This window comes from Salmo salar, chromosome 08, assembly GCF_965601325.2.
Source record: "Salmo salar chromosome 08, fSalSal1, whole genome shotgun sequence".
Taxonomy (NCBI): domain Eukaryota; kingdom Metazoa; phylum Chordata; class Actinopteri; order Salmoniformes; family Salmonidae; genus Salmo; species Salmo salar.
Genome location: NC_138298.1, coordinates 1,075,001 through 1,082,500, shown reverse-complemented (window position 1 = coordinate 1,082,500; position 7,500 = coordinate 1,075,001). Strand labels below are relative to the sequence as shown.

General features: G+C 44.1%; 23 non-coding genes across 23 annotated transcripts in view; all 23 read right to left on the bottom strand.

The window, feature by feature from the left end:
• Nucleotides 1–99, bottom strand: part of LOC145884839 (5S ribosomal RNA) — a 119-nt gene extending 20 nt beyond the window's left edge. The window contains exon 1 of the ribosomal RNA XR_014396419.1: nucleotides 1–99. This exon is cut by the window's left edge and continues 20 nt beyond it. This is a non-coding gene — a ribosomal RNA (5S ribosomal RNA).
• A 139-nt stretch (nucleotides 100–238) lies between these two features.
• On the bottom strand, nucleotides 239–357 carry LOC145853884 (5S ribosomal RNA). Its single transcript, XR_014374769.1, has one exon. It is a non-coding gene; the product is annotated as a 5S ribosomal RNA (ribosomal RNA).
• Nucleotides 358–496: 139 nt separating this feature from the next.
• On the bottom strand, nucleotides 497–615 carry LOC145883248 (5S ribosomal RNA). Its single transcript, XR_014394822.1, has one exon. It is a non-coding gene; the product is annotated as a 5S ribosomal RNA (ribosomal RNA).
• A 139-nt stretch (nucleotides 616–754) lies between these two features.
• Nucleotides 755–873, bottom strand: LOC145856443 (5S ribosomal RNA). The gene has a single exon (XR_014377334.1). It is a non-coding gene; the product is annotated as a 5S ribosomal RNA (ribosomal RNA).
• A 409-nt stretch (nucleotides 874–1,282) lies between these two features.
• LOC145852253 (5S ribosomal RNA) lies at nucleotides 1,283–1,401 on the bottom strand. Its single transcript, XR_014374107.1, has one exon. It is a non-coding gene; the product is annotated as a 5S ribosomal RNA (ribosomal RNA).
• A 139-nt stretch (nucleotides 1,402–1,540) lies between these two features.
• Nucleotides 1,541–1,659, bottom strand: LOC145853883 (5S ribosomal RNA). Its single transcript, XR_014374768.1, has one exon. It is a non-coding gene; the product is annotated as a 5S ribosomal RNA (ribosomal RNA).
• A 139-nt stretch (nucleotides 1,660–1,798) lies between these two features.
• On the bottom strand, nucleotides 1,799–1,917 carry LOC145853882 (5S ribosomal RNA). The gene has a single exon (XR_014374767.1). It is a non-coding gene; the product is annotated as a 5S ribosomal RNA (ribosomal RNA).
• Nucleotides 1,918–2,056: 139 nt separating this feature from the next.
• On the bottom strand, nucleotides 2,057–2,175 carry LOC145883237 (5S ribosomal RNA). The gene has a single exon (XR_014394811.1). It is a non-coding gene; the product is annotated as a 5S ribosomal RNA (ribosomal RNA).
• Nucleotides 2,176–2,314: 139 nt separating this feature from the next.
• Nucleotides 2,315–2,433, bottom strand: LOC145856432 (5S ribosomal RNA). The gene has a single exon (XR_014377323.1). It is a non-coding gene; the product is annotated as a 5S ribosomal RNA (ribosomal RNA).
• A 409-nt stretch (nucleotides 2,434–2,842) lies between these two features.
• LOC145852252 (5S ribosomal RNA) lies at nucleotides 2,843–2,961 on the bottom strand. The gene has a single exon (XR_014374106.1). It is a non-coding gene; the product is annotated as a 5S ribosomal RNA (ribosomal RNA).
• Nucleotides 2,962–3,100: 139 nt separating this feature from the next.
• LOC145853881 (5S ribosomal RNA) lies at nucleotides 3,101–3,219 on the bottom strand. Its single transcript, XR_014374766.1, has one exon. It is a non-coding gene; the product is annotated as a 5S ribosomal RNA (ribosomal RNA).
• A 139-nt stretch (nucleotides 3,220–3,358) lies between these two features.
• Nucleotides 3,359–3,477, bottom strand: LOC145853879 (5S ribosomal RNA). The gene has a single exon (XR_014374764.1). It is a non-coding gene; the product is annotated as a 5S ribosomal RNA (ribosomal RNA).
• Nucleotides 3,478–3,886: 409 nt separating this feature from the next.
• LOC145852251 (5S ribosomal RNA) lies at nucleotides 3,887–4,005 on the bottom strand. The gene has a single exon (XR_014374105.1). It is a non-coding gene; the product is annotated as a 5S ribosomal RNA (ribosomal RNA).
• A 139-nt stretch (nucleotides 4,006–4,144) lies between these two features.
• On the bottom strand, nucleotides 4,145–4,263 carry LOC145884838 (5S ribosomal RNA). The gene has a single exon (XR_014396418.1). It is a non-coding gene; the product is annotated as a 5S ribosomal RNA (ribosomal RNA).
• Nucleotides 4,264–4,402: 139 nt separating this feature from the next.
• Nucleotides 4,403–4,521, bottom strand: LOC145853878 (5S ribosomal RNA). The gene has a single exon (XR_014374763.1). It is a non-coding gene; the product is annotated as a 5S ribosomal RNA (ribosomal RNA).
• Nucleotides 4,522–4,660: 139 nt separating this feature from the next.
• On the bottom strand, nucleotides 4,661–4,779 carry LOC145883226 (5S ribosomal RNA). Its single transcript, XR_014394800.1, has one exon. It is a non-coding gene; the product is annotated as a 5S ribosomal RNA (ribosomal RNA).
• A 139-nt stretch (nucleotides 4,780–4,918) lies between these two features.
• Nucleotides 4,919–5,037, bottom strand: LOC145853877 (5S ribosomal RNA). Its single transcript, XR_014374762.1, has one exon. It is a non-coding gene; the product is annotated as a 5S ribosomal RNA (ribosomal RNA).
• Nucleotides 5,038–5,446: 409 nt separating this feature from the next.
• LOC145853876 (5S ribosomal RNA) lies at nucleotides 5,447–5,565 on the bottom strand. The gene has a single exon (XR_014374761.1). It is a non-coding gene; the product is annotated as a 5S ribosomal RNA (ribosomal RNA).
• Nucleotides 5,566–5,704: 139 nt separating this feature from the next.
• Nucleotides 5,705–5,823, bottom strand: LOC145885806 (5S ribosomal RNA). The gene has a single exon (XR_014397390.1). It is a non-coding gene; the product is annotated as a 5S ribosomal RNA (ribosomal RNA).
• Nucleotides 5,824–5,962: 139 nt separating this feature from the next.
• On the bottom strand, nucleotides 5,963–6,081 carry LOC145853875 (5S ribosomal RNA). The gene has a single exon (XR_014374760.1). It is a non-coding gene; the product is annotated as a 5S ribosomal RNA (ribosomal RNA).
• Nucleotides 6,082–6,220: 139 nt separating this feature from the next.
• On the bottom strand, nucleotides 6,221–6,339 carry LOC145853874 (5S ribosomal RNA). Its single transcript, XR_014374759.1, has one exon. It is a non-coding gene; the product is annotated as a 5S ribosomal RNA (ribosomal RNA).
• Nucleotides 6,340–6,748: 409 nt separating this feature from the next.
• LOC145853873 (5S ribosomal RNA) lies at nucleotides 6,749–6,867 on the bottom strand. The gene has a single exon (XR_014374758.1). It is a non-coding gene; the product is annotated as a 5S ribosomal RNA (ribosomal RNA).
• Nucleotides 6,868–7,006: 139 nt separating this feature from the next.
• LOC145853872 (5S ribosomal RNA) lies at nucleotides 7,007–7,125 on the bottom strand. The gene has a single exon (XR_014374757.1). It is a non-coding gene; the product is annotated as a 5S ribosomal RNA (ribosomal RNA).
• Nucleotides 7,126–7,500: the final 375 nt, after the last annotated feature.

Here is a 7,500-nt window from a genome sequence, read left to right as displayed (position 1 = left end):
CCCAGGCGGTCTCCCATCCAAGTACTAACCAGGACCGACCCTGCTTAGCTTCCGAGATCAGACGAGATCGGGCGTACCCAGGCTGGTATGGCCGTAAGCGAGAAACAATCTCTTGCTACAACATATATAGTCAAAGTGAGTCTGATAAAACAGACATTTAGTCAATTCATCATTAAATGCTTAATACAAGGCAGTGTTGCTGATGAAATAGTGCAAGAGCACACCCTCGTGGACAAAATGCTTACAGCACCTGGTATTCCCAGGCGGTCTCCCATCCAAGTACTAACCAGGCCCGACCCTGCTTAGCTTCCGAGATCAGACGAGATCGGGCGTACCCAGGCTGGTATGGCCGTAAGCGAGAAACAATCTCTTGCTACAACATATATAGTCAAAGTGAATCTGATAAAACAGACATTTAGTCAATTCATCATTAAATGCTTAATACAAGGCAGTGTTGCTGATGAAATAGTGCAAGAGCACACCCTCGTGGACAAAATGCTTACAGCACCTGGTATTCCCAGGCGGTCTCCCATCCAAGTACTAACCAGGCCCGACCCTGCTTAGCTTCCGAGATCAGACGAGATCGGGCGTACTCAGGCTGGTATGGCCGTAAGCGAGAAACAATCTCTTGCTACAACATATATAGTCAAAGTGAGTCTGATAAAACAGAAATTTAGTCAATTCATCATTAAATGCTTAATACAAGGCAGTGTTGCTGATGAAATAGTGCAAGAGCACACCCTCGTGGACAAAATGCTTACAGCACCTGGTATTCCCAGGCGGTCTCCCATCCAAGTACTAACCAGGCCCAACCCTGCTTAGCTTCCGAGATCAGACGAGATCGGGCGTACCCAGGCTGGTATGGCCGTAAGCGAGAAACAATCTCTTGCTACAACATATATAGTCAAAGTGAGTGTGATAAACAGACATTGCATTTTCACCAATTAGATAAGCAGCTTGAACTTTGTGTCACTGAAAAAGTAGAAGAAATTACAAACACTGTTCCCATCACTTTTTAGCACAGGTAGTTGGATAAAATACAAACTTTATTTCCTTTCATCATTTGAACAGGGCAAAGGAGCACAAAGCACACACAAGCTGCATTCAGCAACAATATTCTTGTTTGTCTTATAAATACAAGGCAGATGCTAATTGAAAACACAAGGAAATTTGATCCTATTAAAAAGGCAGGAAGCTGCATTTAGTCAATTCATCATTAAATGCTTACTACAAGGCAGTGTTGCTGATGAAATAGTGCAGGGGCACACCCTCGTGGACAAAATGCTTACAGCACCTGGTATTCCCAGGCTGTCTCCCATCCAAGCACTAACCAGGCCCGACCCTGCTTAGCTTCCGAGATCAGACGAGATCGGGCGTACCCAGGCTGGTATGGCCGTAAGCGAGAAACAATCTCTTGCTACAACATATATAGTCAAAGTGAGTCTGATAAAACAGACATTTGGTCAATTCATCATTAAATGCTTAATACAAGGCAGTGTTGCTGATGAAATAGTGCAAGAGCACACCCTCGTGGACAAAATGCTTACAGCACCTGGTATTCCCAGGCGGTCTCCCATCCAAGTACTAACCAGGCCCGACCCTGCTTAGCTTCCGAGATCAGACGAGATCGGGCGTACCCAGGCTGGTATGGCCGTAAGCGAGAAACAATCTCTTGCTACAACATATATAGTCAAAGTGAGTCTGATAAAACAGACATTTAGTCAATTCATCATTAAATGCTTAATACAAGGCAGTGTTGCTGATGAAATAGTGCAAGAGCACACCCTCGTGGACAAAATGCTTACAGCACCTGGTATTCCCAGGCGGTCTCCCATCCAAGTACTAACCAGGCCCGACCCTGCTTAGCTTCCGAGATCAGACGAGATCGGGCGTACCCAGGCTGGTATGGCCGTAAGCGAGAAACAATCTCTTGCTACAACATATATAGTCAAAGTGAATCTGATAAAACAGACATTTAGTCAATTCATCATTAAATGCTTAATACAAGGCAGTGTTGCTGATGAAATAGTGCAAGAGCACACCCTCGTGGACAAAATGCTTACAGCACCTGGTATTCCCAGGCGGTCTCCCATCCAAGTACTAACCAGGCCCGACCCTGCTTAGCTTCCGAGATCAGACGAGATCGGGCGTACTCAGGCTGGTATGGCCGTAAGCGAGAAACAATCTCTTGCTACAACATATATAGTCAAAGTGAGTCTGATAAAACAGAAATTTAGTCAATTCATCATTAAATGCTTAATACAAGGCAGTGTTGCTGATGAAATAGTGCAAGAGCACACCCTCGTGGACAAAATGCTTACAGCACCTGGTATTCCCAGGCGGTCTCCCATCCAAGTACTAACCAGGCCCAACCCTGCTTAGCTTCCGAGATCAGACGAGATCGGGCGTACCCAGGCTGGTATGGCCGTAAGCGAGAAACAATCTCTTGCTACAACATATATAGTCAAAGTGAGTGTGATAAACAGACATTGCATTTTCACCAATTAGATAAGCAGCTTGAACTTTGTGTCACTGAAAAAGTAGAAGAAATTACAAACACTGTTCCCATCACTTTTTAGCACAGGTAGTTGGATAAAATACAAACTTTATTTCCTTTCATCATTTGAACAGGGCAAAGGAGCACAAAGCACACACAAGCTGCATTCAGCAACAATATTCTTGTTTGTCTTATAAATACAAGGCAGATGCTAATTGAAAACACAAGGAAATTTGATCCTATTAAAAAGGCAGGAAGCTGCATTTAGTCAATTCATCATTAAATGCTTACTACAAGGCAGTGTTGCTGATGAAATAGTGCAGGGGCACACCCTCGTGGACAAAATGCTTACAGCACCTGGTATTCCCAGGCTGTCTCCCATCCAAGCACTAACCAGGCCCGACCCTGCTTAGCTTCCGAGATCAGACGAGATCGGGCGTACCCAGGCTGGTATGGCCGTAAGCGAGAAACAATCTCTTGCTACAACATATATAGTCAAAGTGAGTCTGATAAAACAGACATTTGGTCAATTCATCATTAAATGCTTAATACAAGGCAGTGTTGCTGATGAAATAGTGCAAGAGCACACCCTCGTGGACAAAATGCTTACAGCACCTGGTATTCCCAGGCGGTCTCCCATCCAAGTACTAACCAGGCCCGACCCTGCTTAGCTTCCGAGATCAGACGAGATCGGGCGTACCCAGGCTGGTATGGCCGTAAGCGAGAAACAATCTCTTGCTACAACATATATAGTCAAAGTGAGTCTGATAAAACAGACATTTAGTCAATTCATCATTAAATGCTTAATACAAGGCAGTGTTGCTGATGAAATAGTGCAAGAGCACACCCTCGTGGACAAAATGCTTACAGCACCTGGTATTCCCAGGCGGTCTCCCATCCAAGTACTAACCAGGCCCGACCCTGCTTAGCTTCCGAGATCAGACGAGATCGGGCGTACCCAGGCTGGTATGGCCGTAAGCGAGAAACAATCTCTTGCTACAACATATATAGTCAAAGTGAGTGTGATAAACAGACATTGCATTTTCACCAATTAGATAAGCAGCTTGAACTTTGTGTCACTGAAAAAGTAGAAGAAATTACAAACACTGTTCCCATCACTTTTTAGCACAGGTAGTTGGATAAAATACAAACTTTATTTCCTTTCATCATTTGAACAGGGCAAAGGAGCACAAAGCACACACAAGCTGCATTCAGCAACAATATTCTTGTTTGTCTTATAAATACAAGGCAGATGCTAATTGAAAACACAAGGAAATTTGATCCTATTAAAAAGGCAGGAAGCTGCATTTAGTCAATTCATCATTAAATGCTTACTACAAGGCAGTGTTGCTGATGAAATAGTGCAGGGGCACACCCTCGTGGACAAAATGCTTACAGCACCTGGTATTCCCAGGCTGTCTCCCATCCAAGCACTAACCAGGCCCGACCCTGCTTAGCTTCCGAGATCAGACGAGATCGGGCGTACCCAGGCTGGTATGGCCGTAAGCGAGAAACAATCTCTTGCTTCAACATATATAGTCAAAGTGAGTCTGATAAAACAGACATTTGGTCAATTCATCATTAAATGCTTAATACAAGGCAGTGTTGCTGATGAAATAGTGCAAGAGCACACCCTCGTGGACAAAATGCTTACAGCACCTGGTATTCCCAGGCGGTCTCCCATCCAAGTACTAACCAGGACCGACCCTGCTTAGCTTCCGAGATCAGACGAGATCGGGCGTACCCAGGCTGGTATGGCCGTAAGCGAGAAACAATCTCTTGCTACAACATATATAGTCAAAGTGAGTCTGATAAAACAGACATTTAGTCAATTCATCATTAAATGCTTAATACAAGGCAGTGTTGCTGATGAAATAGTGCAAGAGCACACCCTCGTGGACAAAATGCTTACAGCACCTGGTATTCCCAGGCGGTCTCCCATCCAAGTACTAACCAGGCCCGACCCTGCTTAGCTTCCGAGATCAGACGAGATCGGGCGTACCCAGGCTGGTATGGCCGTAAGCGAGAAACAATCTCTTGCTACAACATATATAGTCAAAGTGAATCTGATAAAACAGACATTTAGTCAATTCATCATTAAATGCTTAATACAAGGCAGTGTTGCTGATGAAATAGTGCAAGAGCACACCCTCGTGGACAAAATGCTTACAGCACCTGGTATTCCCAGGCGGTCTCCCATCCAAGTACTAACCAGGCCCGACCCTGCTTAGCTTCCGAGATCAGACGAGATCGGGCGTACTCAGGCTGGTATGGCCGTAAGCGAGAAACAATCTCTTGCTACAACATATATAGTCAAAGTGAGTCTGATAAAACAGAAATTTAGTCAATTCATCATTAAATGCTTAATACAAGGCAGTGTTGCTGATGAAATAGTGCAAGAGCACACCCTCGTGGACAAAATGCTTACAGCACCTGGTATTCCCAGGCGGTCTCCCATCCAAGTACTAACCAGGCCCGACCCTGCTTAGCTTCCGAGATCAGACGAGATCGGGCGTACCCAGGCTGGTATGGCCGTAAGCGAGAAACAATCTCTTGCTACAACATATATAGTCAAAGTGAGTGTGATAAACAGACATTGCATTTTCACCAATTAGATAAGCAGCTTGAACTTTGTGTCACTGAAAAAGTAGAAGAAATTACAAACACTGTTCCCATCACTTTTTAGCACAGGTAGTTGGATAAAATACAAACTTTATTTCCTTTCATCATTTGAACAGGGCAAAGGAGCACAAAGCACACACAAGCTGCATTCAGCAACAATATTCTTGTTTGTCTTATAAATACAAGGCAGATGCTAATTGAAAACACAAGGAAATTTGATCCTATTAAAAAGGCAGGAAGCTGCATTTAGTCAATTCATCATTAAATGCTTACTACAAGGCAGTGTTGCTGATGAAATAGTGCAAGAGCACACCCTCGTGGACAAAATGCTTACAGCACCTGGTATTCCCAGGCGGTCTCCCATCCAAGTACTAACCAGGCCCGACCCTGCTTAGCTTCCGAGATCAGACGAGATCGGGCGTACCCAGGCTGGTATGGCCGTAAGCAAGAAACAATCTCTTGCTACAACATATATAGTCAAAGTGAGTCTGATAAAACAGACATTTGGTCAATTCATCATTAAATGCTTAATACAAGGCAGTGTTGCTGATGAAATAGTGCAAGAGCACACCCTCGTGGACAAAATGCTTACAGCATCTGGTATTCCCAGGCGGTCTCCCATCCAAGTACTAACCAGGCCCGACCCTGCTTAGCTTCCGAGATCAGACGAGATCGGGCGTACCCAGGCTGGTATGGCCGTAAGCGAGAAACAATCTCTTGCTACAACATATATAGTCAAAGTGAGTCTGATAAAACAGACATTTAGTCAATTCATCATTAAATGCTTAATACAAGGCAGTGTTGCTGATGAAATAGTGCAAGAGCACACCCTCGTGGACAAAATGCTTACAGCACCTGGTATTCCCAGGCGGTCTCCCATCCAAGTACTAACCAGGCCCGACCCTGCTTAGCTTCCGAGATCAGACGAGATCGGGCGTACCCAGGCTGGTATGGCCGTAAGCGAGAAACAATCTCTTGCTACAACATATATAGTCAAAGTGAATCTGATAAAACAGACATTTGGTCAATTCATCATTAAATGCTTAATACAAGGCAGTGTTGCTGATGAAATAGTGCAAGAGCACACCCTCGTGGACAAAATGCTTACAGCACCTGGTATTCCCAGGCGGTCTCCCATCCAAGTACTAACCAGGCCCGACCCTGCTTAGCTTCCGAGATCAGACGAGATCGGGCGTACCCAGGCTGGTATGGCCGTAAGCGAGAAACAATCTCTTGCTACAACATATATAGTCAAAGTGAGTGTGATAAACAGACATTGCATTTTCACCAATTAGATAAGCAGCTTGAACTTTGTGTCACTGAAAAAGTAGAAGAAATTACAAACACTGTTCCCATCACTTTTTAGCACAGGTAGTTGGATAAAATACAAACTTTATTTCCTTTCATCATTTGAACAGGGCAAAGGAGCACAAAGCACACACAAGCTGCATTAAGCAACAATATTCTTGTTTGTCTTATAAATACAAGGCAGATGCTAATTGAAAACACAAGGAAATTTGATCCTATTAAAAAGGCAGGAAGCTGCATTTAGTCAATTCATCATTAAATGCTTACTACAAGGCAGTGTTGCTGATGAAATAGTGCAGGGGCACACCCTCGTGGACAAAATGCTTACAGCACCTGGTATTCCCAGGCGGTCTCCCATCCAAGTACTAACCAGGCCCGACCCTGCTTAGCTTCCGAGATCAGACGAGATCGGGCGTACCCAGGCTGGTATGGCCGTAAGCGAGAAACAATCTCTTGCTACAACATATATAGTCAAAGTGAGTCTGATAAAACAGAAATTTAGTCAATTCATCATTAAATGCTTAATACAAGGCAGTGTTGCTGATGAAATAGTGCAAGAGCACACCCTCGTGGACAAAATGCTTACAGCACCTGGTATTCCCAGGCGGTCTCCCATCCAAGTACTAACCAGGCCCGACCCTGCTTAGCTTCCGAGATCAGACGAGATCGGGCGTACCCAGGCTGGTATGGCCGTAAGCGAGAAACAATCTCTTGCTACAACATATATAGTCAAAGTGAGTGTGATAAACAGACATTGCATTTTCACCAATTAGATAAGCAGCTTGAACTTTGTGTCACTGAAAAAGTAGAAGAAATTACAAACACTGTTCCCATCACTTTTTAGCACAGGTAGTTGGATAAAATACAAACTTTATTTCCTTTCATCATTTGAACAGGGCAAAGGAGCACAAAGCACACACAAGCTGCATTCAGCAACAATATTCTTGTTTGTCTTATAAATACAAGGCAGATGCTAATTGAAAACACAAGGAAATTTGATCCTATTAAAAAGGCAGGAAGCTGCATTTAGTCAATTCATCATTAAATGCTTACTACAAGGCAGTGTTGCTGAT